Source organism: Mesoplodon mirus (assembly GCF_964341445.2).
Source record: "Mesoplodon mirus genome assembly, chromosome: 5".
In the NCBI taxonomy this organism is placed as follows: domain Eukaryota; kingdom Metazoa; phylum Chordata; class Mammalia; order Artiodactyla; family Ziphiidae; genus Mesoplodon; species Mesoplodon mirus.
The window spans coordinates 178,138,237-178,149,929 of NC_138980.1; positions in this window are offsets into that span (position 1 = coordinate 178,138,237).

Here is an 11,693-nt window from a genome sequence, read left to right on the forward strand (position 1 = left end):
TATACGTTAATATGTAATATTTGTTTTTCTCTTTCTGACTTACTTCACTCTGTATGACAGTCTCTAGATCCATCCACATCTCAACAAATGACCCAGTTTCGTTCCTTTTTATGGCTGAGTAATATTCCACTGTATATATGCACCACATCTTCTTTATCCATTCGTCTGTCGATGGGCATTTAGGTGGCTTCCATGACCTGGCTATTGTAAACAGTGCTGCAATGAACATTGGGGTGCATGTGTCTTTTTGAATTATGGTTTTCTCTGGGTATATGCCCAGTAGTGAGATTGCTGGATCATATGGTAATTCTATTTTTAGTTTTTTAAGGAACCTCCATACTGTTCTCCATAGTGGCTGTATCAAATTACATTCCCACCAACAGTGTAAGAGGGTTCCCTTTTCTTCACACCCTCTCCAGCATTTGTTGTTTGTAGATTTTCTGATGATGCCCATTCTAACTGGTGTGAGGTGATGATACCTCATTGTAGTTTTGATTTGCATTTCTCTAATAATTAGTGATGTTGAGCATCCTTTCATGTGTTTGTTGGCCATCTGTATGTCTTCTTTGGAGAAATGTCTATTTAGGTCTTCTGCCCATTTTTGGATTGGGTTGCTTGTTTTTCTAATATTGAGCTGCATGAGCTATTTATATATTTTTGAGATTAATCCTTTGTCCATTGCTTTGTTTGAAAATATTTTCTCCCATTCTGAGGGTTTTTTTTTGGTCTTCTTTATGGTTTCCTTTGCTGTGCAAAAGCTTTTAAGTTTCATTAGGTCCCATTTGTTTATTTTTGTTTTTATTTCCATTACTCTAGGAGGTGGATCCAAAAAGGTCTTGCTGTGATTTATGTCAAAGAGTGTTCTTCCTATGTTTTCCTCTAAGAGTTTTACAGTGTCTGGCCTTACATTTAGGTCTCAAATCCATTTTAAGTTTATTTTTGTGTATGGTGTTAGAGAGTGTAAATTTACTGAGGCTTGATTTGTGACCCAAGATGTGATCTATCCTGGAGAATGTTCTGTGGGCACTTGAGAAGAAAGTGTAATCTGTTGTTTTTGGATGGAATGTCCTATAAATATCAATTAAGTCCATCTTGTTTAATGTATCATTTAAAGCCTGTGTTTCCTTATTTATTTTCATTTTGGATGATCTGTCCATTGGTGTAAGTAAGGTATTAAAGTCCCCCACTATTATTGTGTTTCTGTCGATTTCCTGTTTTATAGCTGTTAGCAGTTGCCTTATGTATTGAGGTGCTCCTATGTTGGGTGCATATACATTTATAATTGTTATATCTTCTTCTTGGATTGATCCCTTGATCATTATGTAGTGTCCTTCCTTGTCTCTTGTAACATTCTTTATTTTAAAGTCTATTTTATCTGAGTATTGCTACTCCAGCTTTCTTTTGATTTCCATTTGCATGGAATATCTTTTTCTATCCCCTCACTTTCAGTCTGTATGTGTCCCTAGGTCTGAAGTGGGTCTCTTGTAGACAGCATCTATATGAGTCTTGTTTTTGTATCCATTCAGCAAGACTGTGCCTTTTGGTTGGAGCATTTAATCCATTCACATTTAAGGTAATTATCAATATGTATGTTCATATGACCATTTTCTTAATTGTTTTGGGTTTGTTTTTGTAGGTCCTTTTCTTCTCTTGTGTTTCCCACTTAGAGAAGTTCCTTTAGCATTTGTTGTAGAGCTGGTTAGGTGGTGCTGAATTCTCTTAGCTTTTGCTTGTCTGTAAAGCTTTTGATTTCTCCATTGAATCTGAATGAGATCCTTGACAGGTAGAGTAATCTTTGTTGTAGGTTCTTCCCTTTCACTTTAAGTATATCATGCCACTCCCTTCTGGCTTGTAGAGTTTCTGCTGAGAAATCAGCTGTTAACCGTATGGGAGTTCCCTTGTATATTATTTGTCATTTTTCCCTTGCCGCTTTCAATAATTTTTCTTCATCTTTAATTTTTGCCAGTTTGGTTACTATGTGTCTCAGCGTGTTTCTCCTTAGGTTTATCCTGTATGGGACTCTCTGCGCTTCCTGGACTTGGGTGGCTATTTCCTTTCCCATGTTAGGGAAGTTTTCAACTATAATCTCTTCAAATATTTTCTCGGGTCCTTCCTCTCTCTCTTCTCCTTCTGAGACCCCTAGATGCGAATGCTGCTGCGATTAATGCTGTCCCAGAGGTCTCTTAGGCTGTCTTCATTTCTTTTCATTCTTTTTTCTTTATTCTGTTCTGCAGCAGTGAATTCCACCATTCTGTCTTCCACGTCACTTATCCGTTCTTCTGCCTCAGTTATTCTGCTATTGATTCCTTCTAGTGTAGTTTCCATTTCAGTTATTGTATTGTTTATCTCTGTTTGTTTGTTCTTTCATTCTTCTATGTCTTTGTTAAATGCTTCTTGCATCTTCTTGATCTTTGCCTCCATGCTTCCTCTGAGGTCCTGGATCATCTTCACTATGAGTATTCTGAATTCTTTTTCTGGAAGGTTGCCTATCTGCACTTCATTTAGTTGTTTTTCTGGAGTTTTATCTTTTTCCTTCATCTGGTACATAGCCCTCTGCCTTTTCATCTTGTCTATCTTTCTGCGAATGTAGTTTTTGTTCCACAAGCTGCAGGATTGTAGTTCTTCTTGCTTCTGCTGTCTGCTTTCTGGTGGATGAGGCTATCTAAGAAGCTTGTGCAAGTTTCCTGATGGGAGGGACTGTTGCTCTATTAATATTCTTGAAAATTCAGTAATATACCTCTAGGCATGATTAATTGTCACAATTAAATGGGTGACCTCACCCATTTCTCAACATTTAGGACTAGTATTAATTAACCCTTTCCTTCCTTCACTTCTGGCATTCTGCATACCCTGTTGCATACATATTCCTCAAACACTTATGAACAAGTGAGAGGCAAGTAGTTATGTACATAAACAATCTGAAATTAGTAATCAGACTCAATTGTTTAAATATAAATTATCTCTATGAACTTTCCAATATAGCTAAGTGAAATGTTTTCAGTTTGAAGTCATGTAGACCAAAGAAATCACCAAAATTGTAAGGACATTTCAAGGATTGTGAAAATTCCAAAGTCTATTAGCAATTTGAGTTCAGCTGATGGAAATATCTCTGTATTAAGTGCCAGATGATTTTACTTCTGGTCACTTTGTAACTGAGGGTCTGGGATAGGAAGAAATCAGTGTGATTTCTTTTTTCTTTGTAAAATAGGGAAGAGGAAAATATTATCTACTACCATATCTGATCAGGAGGTTATTTTGAAGCTAACAGGAAATTGTGGAGAAGGAATATAACAAAATGTAAAGCATTAAGTGCGTGTGAGATATGGCTATTATCATCCCCTTTGCATTTTGTTGTCAAATGTTTTCACTTTATGTCTGACATACAAATGCAGATTCACAGGTATGTTTGGGGATAAGAAAACACAGAGATTTTTTAAATTAAAGGTACTGGTGTTACATTTTCATGAATTAGAAAGTATTTATGAAAGTCAAACCTTCCATTGCCTTTACCTGGGCATTTGCCTTTGCCGACTAGCCAATCAGGCTTTCCCCATTTCTTTTGGTTGGTGCTGTCAAGATATCCATGGACTAGTCCAGGGGCAGAAAACTTAGAGTCAATGGGGTTCAACTCCAGAACTCCGTGGTGAAATAGGCAAGGCTTCCTCCAGTGGATAAGGAAGAGGAGGGTGTGGCCCTGCAGATGGTATAGCTGCCAGGGACGCTACAAGAAAGATGACAAAAGCATCATGCAGGCATGTGTGTGTCGGGGCAGCAACATCAGGCTCTGGAAATTTGGAACTGACAAATTTCTGCTCTCACAAGTCTGAGATGGGGGCCCTTGAACTTGCAACAAAAGATTTCTATCTAACATGCGTTTTAAGACACCACCAATTTTTTAAATAAATGTATTCTTTTTAGAGGTTGTTATTAGTAAAATGATAGGTTATAATACTTAAGCCACCAAAATTTAATAGGTTACTTCCTAAATTCATTCTAAAAATATATATGAAAAATCCCCCAAATGCCAAATAGAATGCTGAATTCAAGACCATTTAAAAATGTGGTTGGGAAAATGATGAAGTTCAGAGTCATAAAAATCAGGACCATCTAAATGGCCCTAGAGAGGAAATTTGTAGTGAAATCACTTTTCCTTGGCTTCCCAGCTACTACTGCCAAGTGTGTGTCAACCAATAAAAGGAGAATGTGCCCAGAGAGGTCCTCCCAGATTCCAAGGGCAGTAATGTGGCTCCATTTGTATTCCCTGATGACTTTTAGCTTCCAGTCACAAATCCAAGCTATGGAAGAAAGGGCACCAAACCTGTTCCTGCTTTGTGGGCAAGAGAGACAAACAAAAGTAATTCCATAGAATTTTTTCCAAGTCTTACATATGGATGTCTATGTACTTAGGACACAGTTTGCCCAGGAATCCCACCATTTGACTTGGCAGTCTGTCTACTGCTCCAGTTGGCTACTGGTCCTGGGCCATTAAGAAGGAGGCTGTAATGACAGAATGTAAATTTGATACTAGTTATTTTGGATTTGGTAATTGACCATGACTGATGAGATTTGTGTGCATATCGTGGACCAATACGCATTGTGAACCAATGGTTCATAAACATCTAAGCCATGCATTTCACCAGGTTCTGCAGTCATACCTCTAAGACATTTCAAATATCTTATGAAATTTCACTTGAAGGGCTGTGGATTGTTCAGTAAGACTAAAAAATCCAAGTATTATAAATCCCTAAAGTAGTCTATTAAACCTTCCCACAGAGAGTTATTATGTTTTCATATCCTACACAGCTCATTAAAACTTCTATTTTCCTCTTTTTAATGTTTGTTTAGTACCTTTCTGCAGCTCATGCATTTATTTTCTGTAATTAGGTTGATTTTTTTTCTCATTTGTTGTTTTTCTTTCAAAATGGAAATGGCATTATTTTTCTTATTATAAAATTAATGGACAGTCACAGAAATAAGTTACATAGAAAAATGTTAAATATTTAACCTACCTTTCCAAAGCTTTTTCAAGCACATGTACACTCATATACATGTAATTATACCACAGATTATAATACGATATTATTAAATTACCTTACTAGTTTTAGATCCTTGAACTAGTTGACAACATCTGTTTGCCACAGCCTCCTGCTTTCCTTAGCCTGTGCTAGATACTCTAGTAAGATTCTCTCAGTTACCTCTTCCTCAGACCTGTTCTATCCATGGTCAAAACGATGGTCTAGTTCTCAGGTAAGCAAGGAATTTCAGGGTGGTTGTTTTGCATCACTTTTCTGGCTCTCAGTGGCCCTCACCCATCAATTCTTGAAGACCTGATTTCTGAACCCCCTGAGATTTTTCATTCTGCCTTCTTGGAGTCCTGTTGCTCCTGTCTTTTAGGACTTTGATTTCCTGTTCTCTTGGATCCTTGATGGAACCCAGCTTACACACATGGCTCAGATTCACAGCCTAAAATAGGATGTGTCACAGATTCAACATAGCCTGATTTGGTCACTTGATCCTGGATCTCTGACTTTGCCTTGATTAGGAGCTTCCAGAATCTATTCCAGGAACAGGAACTCTCACCTTTGCATATTGTCTCAAATCTTACAGTGTTTACATTTCTGACAACTAAGCCAAGTATTTTAATTGAATAATTAGAAATGAGTTGGAAACAACAACATCTGAAGGAATGTATTTCATTTCCTAAGCCTTTTGTAATAGATTACCACAAACATAATCATTTAAAACAACAGACATTTATTCTCACCCCAGTTCTGGAGGCCAAAAATCTGAAACCACGGTGTCAGCAGGGCCATGCTCCCTCTGAAAGTTCTAGGACAGAATCCTTCCTTGCCTCTTCCAGGTTTTGGTGGCTCCATGTGTTCTTTGGCAGCATCACTCCAGTCTCCCCCTTCATCTTCACAAGGTCTCCTTCCCTCTGTTTCTTCTCTTTTTATACAGACACCAGTGATTAGGTTTAAAGTGCACCCTAATCCAGGATGAACTGACCACTAGATCCTGATATAATTACATCTGAAAGACTTTATTTATGAATAAGATCAATTCTAAGATTCTGGATGGACATAATTTGTGGATGACTCCATTCAGCCTACTACAGACAGCAATATATGGTTCCATCCCACAACTCGAATAGAACTCGCAGGACATAAGGGGAAATTAAGGACATGTCTTCAAAGAGATTCAAATGTCATAAATGTTTTTCAAATAAATTCGCCATCCCATTCCAACAAACAGGGATACAGAATACTATTCTCTAAAATTGTTATATGGATCTTTGAGTTATCATATTGAGTTTCAAGATGCCAGTTAGATATTGAGACTGATCACATGCATTTGTCTCCACTGCCTTCCAAATGCCCTTAAGATGACAGTTAAGCTGTAAAAACAAAAGCCAGAGAGGATATACCTGGAAGGCATCAACAAAAGTTGGAAGGTGGAAGGCAGATGGATTAAATCATAACTGACCTAAAAGACTCAAGATGCTGAAGCCAGGTACCTGCAGTGAAGGATGCAAAGAACAAATGAATTCACACCACAGAGCCCCAGGAAGGTCCAGGAATCAAGAATAGGTGTGAGTGGGGCTGAAACAGAGGGACTGGTTAGAAGTCTGTACAAGAAATATTTAAACCCCAGATTGCCTTTCTCACAGTACACAGTCAAACAAACACCAAGATCCCAAACCAGCAGAATATTGACATTTCAATTCCCTAAGTAGTTGAACAGAAGAGGTGCTGAATTCCTGACAAGAGGTGGCTGCAGGAATGAGTGTCATTATGAAAACAGGAGAACTGAATGAAAGTCTCCTATATAATAGTGAGTCATCCCTGTCCCTTTCTGGCTTAACTCTGAAAGCACAGGGGAAAGACCTTATGGCCTAAGCAGGAGCTGGGAGAGTTCTTCTTTTGGAGAACACCTGCCCAACTGAAAATCCGCCATGTAAATACTAGGTCTGCTGCTGTGTGCACAGCGAAAGAGTTGGGCTCTTGCATGATTATCCTGCGGTGAAGCCCACCACTCAATAAGCCCTGTCCCTACCCAAAGAACTTCCCAGTAGCTATTTATGACTCACTAGTGACTATGAGTAGACAATCAATAAAGACCCAAGATTTGAAGAAAACCTCTAACAGGAAAGGCGGTATGGAAAGCAACAAATAGAAAATAAGAACTACAGAGACAATTCAGGGAGCAAAATGGAATTATGTAAAAAATAAATAACTGCATCTGAGAAATAAAAAAAGCACACCATAAAACAAAAAGAGAAGGAATATTCTGAAAGAAAAATACACAGAACTTGCAAAAATTAAAAACTGACACTAAGGTATTTGTCCAGGATCTCACAATGGTTGCTCTAGGGATAGAGCTGGATCTACTAATTTCTGGTCCAGAGATCTTTATTCAAAATTGCTTTCCCAACTTTACCTACCATTATTTCCACTTTTTAAAATTTGATGTTTTAATATAACTTTACTAAATGAATGTCAGAATGATTCTAACATTTGGTATAATTTTAGTAAATTTCCACATGTGGGTAACAGTGCTTCCCCCCTGAAGTTGTGACTTAACTTCAGTTCTGTTTTATCTAAGCTGGATGCTGTGAAGTCACCAGAGCCACTGGTGAGTGCAAACCTGGTGCGATATATTTGCCTCTGAACGGTTTACTAATTGGTATTTCTAAATCTTCAAATCATGGCTTAAATATTCAAAAGATTTTTTCCTTAGTGGTATTTAAGAAATGTCATTCTCAGAGAATTCTGCGGACTTACATATTTCATTTCTCATCAATGTATAATTTCTATGAACCCATCAATTCATAATTCCTATGAAGCCAAGAGTGATTTTCACAAGGGCTTGACATTAAAAGTACTGTAATTCTTGATAGACTCTGTGACCTTGAAGAGTTTGAAACAATGACATAGAATGTCTCTCTATAAAAAAATAATATGCATTTTTCAGGGCTTCCCTGGTGGCACAGTGGTTGGGAGTCCACCTGCCGATGCAGGGGACATGGGTTTGTGCCCCGGTCTGGGAAGATCCCGCATGCCGCAGAGTGGCTAGGCCCGTGGGCCGTGGCTGCTGCGCCTGTGCATCCAGAGCCTGTGCTCCACAACGGGAGAGGCTGCAGCAGTGAGAGGCCCGCATACCGCAAAAAAAAAGAATAATAATAATAATAATAATATGCATTTTTTTGTAAATAACTTTCATTCTTATTGGCAAGCATTTAGAAATATATATGTTCTGTAAGGCCAAACTCCTCTTATAAAAGTCAGCTATTTTTAACATTATTTGTCACTATAGATTAAAAAATGGCACTTACTGAATAAACAATAATATTGAAAAACACTAGTTTTCTTTTAAAAGACATCAGTATCCAAATTCTTAGTATGCATGTTGTGTAGAACTACAGAAAATTTTTAAATGATGTTTCAGTGAGAGTTAAGATAAACTATCTGCTTTAAGAAATGGTTCCAATATATGTTTTTCAAATATTCTCTCCTGTTCTGTAGGTTGCCTTTTCATGTGGTTGATCATTTCCTTTGCTGTGCAGAAGCTTTGTAGTTTGATGTAGTCCCACTTGTCTATTTTTGCTTCTGCTGCCTGTGCTTTTGGTGTCATATCCATGAAATCATTATTTAGATGAATGTGAAGAACTTTTTCCCCTATGTTTTCTTCTAGGTGTTTTACAGTTTCAGGTTTTATGTTTAAGTTTCTAGTCCATTTTGTATGGTGTAAGGTAGGAGTCCAGATTCATTTTTTGGCATGTGGATATCCAGTTTCTCCAACACCATTTGTTGAAGAGAGTATCCCTTCCCCATTGCGTATTCTTAGCACCCTTGTCAAAGATCAGTTGACCATACATGCATAGGTTTATGACAAGGGACAAACTACTATGACTCAACGCAAAAAATAATAGTAATAATAACCAAATTAAAAATAAACAAAGGACTCAGACTTTTCTCCAAAGGAAGCACACAAATGGCCAATAGGTATACGAAAAGATGCTCAACCTCATTGTCAGGAAAATGTAAATGAAAACTACAATGAGATACCACTTCATTCCTATTAGGATGGTTACAAGGTTTAAAAAAAAAGAGAGAGTAAAGGGTAACAAGAGTTGTCAAGGATGTGGAGAAATTGGAATCGTTGTGGGTTCCAATACCCCAACTGTTGTGAGTATTTAAAATGGTGTAGCAGCTATAGAAAATAGTATGGAGGTTCTTCAAACAATTAAAAATAGAACTACTATATGCTCCAGCAACCCCACTTCTAGGTGTATATATCCAAGAAAATTGAAATAGTGATCTCAATGAGGTATCTGCACTTCTGTCTTCATCACAGTACTATTCACATTAGCCCAGAGACAGCTAAAGTGTCCATAGGCAGATGAATGGATAAAGAAACTGTGGTATATTCATACATTGGAATATTATTCAGCCTCAAAAAAGAAGCCTCAAGATATAGAAATCCTGCCATTTGTAACAGCATGGGTAAACCTGGAGGACATTACACTAAGTGAAATAAGGCAATCACAGAGGAAAAAATACTGCATGATTCCACTTCTATGAGGTATCAATAATAGTCAATCTTACAGAGCAGAGAATACAATAGTCATTGCCAGGGGCTGGGTCGGGGGGGAATGGGAAGATGTTTAATTGTTATAAAGTTTCTGTTTAGCTAAATGAATAAGTTTTAGAGATCTGCTGTACACCACAGTGCCTACAAATAACAGTACAGTACTGTGCACTGCAAAATTTAAGAGACTAAATCGCATGTTATGCATTATTACATAAATAAATAAATAATTTTTTTTTTTTTTTTAATGAGACACAAGGAAACTCTGGAAGGTGTTGGTTATGTCTATTACCATGGTTATGATGATGGTGTCTCAGGTACTTGGCTATGTCAACTCATCAAATAGTACATTAAATACACATTAAATATGTACAGGTATTTTTATATAAATTACATGTCCATAAAGCTGTTTATATCTATCTATAAATCCATGGTTCAAGCACCACTGAAGTTATATTTTCTTATTTATGTTTGTTTCTGTTTTTTTGTATTTTTGCTCAGATAAATCCTTCCAGGTCAGGAGGGGAGGACACGGAGTTCTCTGCTCTGCAGTCATTTGAAAACCTAGATTGGAGGGTTTCTGCCCTTGTCCACACTCCAGCTCTGCCCATTTTCAGTTAGAGACACTTTTGCTCCCTACGGTGGAGGCTTCACTGTGAGATATTTGCCTCTGCCTTGACACCTAATATTAATTCTAGACTAGATATTTTAATCAATTTTTGAGCTATAAATTACATAAAATAAAATTCAACAGCTTTAAGCGTACAATTCAATAAGTTTATCTGTATGTATGTAGCTACCATCACAAGATATAGAATATTTACATCATCCAAAAAATGAGCTTCTTACAATCAATATCTTCTTTACCACCCCTTCTACCCTCCAGCAAACACTATTCTGCTTTCTGTCACCATAGTTTTGCCTTTTCTAGAACTTTGTAAAAATGGAATTATACATCGTGTAATTTGTGTGTGTGTGGTTTCTTTCATGTCATGTAATGCTGTTGAAATCCACTCATGTTGTTGTGTGTACATGTAGTTTATTTCTTTTTCATACTGAGTAGTGTTCAATTGTATGAATGTACAACAATTTGTAAATCCATCCACTAGTGGACTGACATTTGGGTTATTTCCAGTTTGGGGCGATTATTAACAAATCTGCTATCAACATTCATGTAAAGTCTTTGGTTGGACATATGTTTTCACTTCTCTTTGACTGAGTAGATAAGAGGGATGACTGGGTTGCATGATGAGTGTATGTTTAGATTTATAAAAAACCGTCCATTTGTTCTTAAAGTGGTTATATATCATTTTGTTTTATCACCAACAATTTTGTGTCACGTGTGAGCACATATGTGTGGACCTATTTCTAGACCTACAACAGTAACTTGAATTTCCTACCTTCATTTCCTATGTGCCATTGTCATCCCTCTTTATTCTACCCATGTTAAAACCCTTCAGTATGTTATGACTTAAACACTCAGTTTCTTTTGATGAGTTTAAAAAATGAGAATATCTTTTATTTTTTACCCACATACTATTTCCAGCATGCCTCCTCATTTTATGTAGATTCGTATTTCCATCTAGTGTTATTTTTTTCTTCCTGAAGACTTCAACATTTCTTTTAATGCAAGTCTACTGGTAATTAATTCTCTCAGCTTTTGTCTGAAAAAAAATCCTTTATATATAGTAGTGTGTGTATGTTAATCCCAAGCTCCTAATTTATCCCTCCTCCCCGCCTCCATGTTTCCCCTTTGGTAACCATAAGTTTGTTTTTGAAATCTGTGAGTCTGTTTCTATTTTGTAAATAAGTTCATTTATATCATTTTTAAAATTAGATTCTGACATATGAGTGATATCATACATACACTACTATATATAAAACAGATAACCAACAAGGACCTACTGTGTAGCACAGGGAACTCTACTCAATACAGTATTCTGTAATAACCTATACAGGAAAAGAATCTGAAAAAGAATGAATATATGTATATGTATAACTGAATCACTTTGCTGTGCACCTGAAACTAACACATTCCAAATCAAAAATAATCCAATAAAATTTTTTAATCCTTTATTTTATTTATAAAAGATATCTTTGCTAAA